This window comes from Coenobita brevimanus, chromosome 44, assembly GCF_032717465.1.
Source record: "Coenobita brevimanus isolate Jiangsu-jjx chromosome 44, ASM3271746v2, whole genome shotgun sequence".
Classification (NCBI taxonomy): domain Eukaryota; kingdom Metazoa; phylum Arthropoda; class Malacostraca; order Decapoda; family Coenobitidae; genus Coenobita; species Coenobita brevimanus.
Genome location: NC_136997.1, coordinates 430987 through 434073, shown reverse-complemented (window position 1 = coordinate 434073; position 3087 = coordinate 430987).

Below are 3087 nucleotides of genomic sequence, written 5' to 3'. Positions count from 1 at the left end.
TTGTTTACATTAACTTTCAGCTTCCTCTTCCTACACAGTCCCAAATTCATTCACCAAACCTTGCAACTCCCATTCATCTTCACTCAACAATACTGTATCATCAGCAAATAGCAACACCGGAAGCTTCCAAATCTCACCCTCATTCATTAGAGCCATCCCCACATCTACTGCCCTACCTTGCACCTCCTTACAACCCCATCCATGTATATATTAAACAGCCATGGAGACATCACACAACCCTGTTTCAGTCCCACACTGAGATCAAAGAACTCACTCAGCTCACCATCCACTCGCACCGTAGCCCTAGCTCCTTTGTACATACTCTTCACAGCACTCAACAATTTCCCCTCCACTCCATATATTCTTAATACCTTCCACATACCTTGCCTATCTATTCTGTCATAAGCTTTCTCCAAGTCCATGAAGGCAGCATACACTTTCCTTCCCTTCTCTAGATACTTCTCCATTAAACATCTTAGAACAAATATCTGATCTACACACCCTTTTCCCTTCCTAAATCCCCCTTGTTCTTCTCCAACTAGCTCCTCTGTCATATGCCTAACCCTATCAATGAGTATTCTACCATATATTTTACCAGTCACACTAAAAAAATAATAATAATAATTCTCACACATACAGAAGCACTAGACATGTGGGATCATACTGGCCTTTGCTAAACTAGTGAAGAACCTAATGCCTGAGAAATCCTAGGGTGCTAAGCTGACATACCCAATGGGTCCCTGGTAGAGTGACACTGTGTATAAAAATCCTTGGGGTGCGGCTGACTGACCAGGCCTGCATCTACAAAGGATATGGAAAAGAAATCTAGTTTACCTTTAACATCACTGCGCGATGAATGGATGCAGATTTCTTGCAATTCTGTCCACCATCATCATCACAGCAGCAGGCCACGTTGGTTCACTGCAAAGTAAAGGTTTCTCCCATCTTCTTCCACTCTGGTGTATTGTCTGTCAGCAGGTTCCATCAATTTCCAGCCAACCTTGATGTCAGAACAAGATGACACCATGACACTCACCATCCACTCCTCCATCTGCCGAAAAAAATCATTATCAGTGTCATCTTTGTTCTTTAATGGTTGCAACACGCTTGCATGCATCAGCCTACATCACCTAATGGCGGCTCTCCATGCAACTCAAACTCTAGCTGCCACCCTATTCAGTCCCTTATCCTTGAGGTCACAGTCAATGACTTCATCCAAGGTGTTTTTCTGCCTACCTCTCACAACCCTACCTCTAACGATAATGTTTCTCACTTTCTGCACCCCTGTCAAACTCCATCCTCTCCACATGCCCAAACCACCTCAATCTACCCGTTTCGTTTCGTTTCGTTTTTAAAGGCTCCAACATGCTTGCATGTGTCGGCCTTGGTCACCTAATGGCGGCTCTCCACGCTGCACGATCCATTGCAGCCTCCCTGTTCAGTCCCTTAACCCTAAGGTCATACTTAATGACCTCGTCCCATGTCTTTCTCGGTCTACCCCTCATAACCCCACCCCCAATATTAACACTTCTCACCTTCCTCACCCAATTATCATCCCCCATCCTCTCCACATGTCCAAACCACCTCAATCTACCTCTCCTCATCACAACACCAATACACTCCAGTCCCATCCTACCTCTCAACTCTTCCATTGTAAACCCAGCCCCTCCAGGCCTTGGACGCAGGGACGCACTGCACATCCACCTAATCATTGTCGTTTCTGTACGTCTGAGCTGGCGAATATCTTCCTCCTTCACTGCCCAGGTCTCACTGCCATACAGCATTACACTCCTAACACATGCTGCATACAAAGACCCCTTAGCACGTAGGGAGAGCCCTCTCAATGTCAGGAGAGGCAAGAGCTCCCTGAACTTCTTCCAACCACTTCTCACCCTAGCCACAGAGCTAGCTCCAGCCCCACCTCCAGCACAAAACATGTCTCCCAAATAACAAAACTCTTCCACACACTCAAGAGATTCACCAGCAAGTTCAATCCTTTCACGTCTGACGATCTCCACCTGCTCACCCCGGCACGCCATACACATAAAATCAGCATTATCTCGCAGTCTACCTCTGATAACACTACATCTCTTATGCACCCATTTATCACACACACTGCACAAGATGGAATTACTTCCCACGCCCTTGTGGCAAACTGCACATGGCCACTCTCCCTCGTCTTTGACAGTACCGCCACCAACCCTAGATATCATCACTTTTGTTTTATCTGCATTTACCCTTAAACCCTTTTGCCCCATACCATCTCTCCACTTCCTAAACCTTTCCTCTGCCTCCCTTTCATTCTCTGCAATTAACACCAAATCATCAGCATACAACAACTCCCACGGGAGTCCGTTTCTAAAGTGACGTGAAAGGGCTTCAAGTACCATGATAAACAACATGGGACTCAAGACTGACCCCTGATGCACACCAACTTTCATAGAAAACTTATCACTCAAATCTCCATTCACTCTCACCTGGGTGTGAGCACCCACATACATGGCCATAACCACCCTAACCAGCCACTCCTCCAAGCCAAGCTTTCTCATTGCCCACTTCACCACCTCTCTAGGGACTCTGTCAAAGGCCTTTTCCAAATCAACAAAAACAAACTAAAGATCCCTTCTCCTACCAATATATTTTTCCTGAAGCTATCGAACAATGAATATGGCATCAGTGGTCCCCCTACCTGGAATAAACCCAAACTGCATCTCATCAATATTCACTCTTTCACTAATCATACCTTCTAAAACTCTCTCCATTACCTTCATTATTTGATCTAAAAGCTTAATACCTCTATAATTTCCTCTTTCTAGGGCATCACCCTTCCCTTTAAACACATTTACAATTACACTCTTCAGCCAATCATCTGGGACAACACACTCATAAATAATCCTGTTTATCAGGTCAGTGACTAAACTCACCCCTATATCGCCTGAGGCCTTCAACATTTCAGCAGTCAACCCAGACACACCTGCTGCCTTCCCCACCTTCATCCTGCCTATTGCCTCACTCACAGTAGCAGTATCAATCAAAGGCCAAGGGCCAGACACTGGATCTGCTGGCTCCAAACCTTCCCTGTCCCAG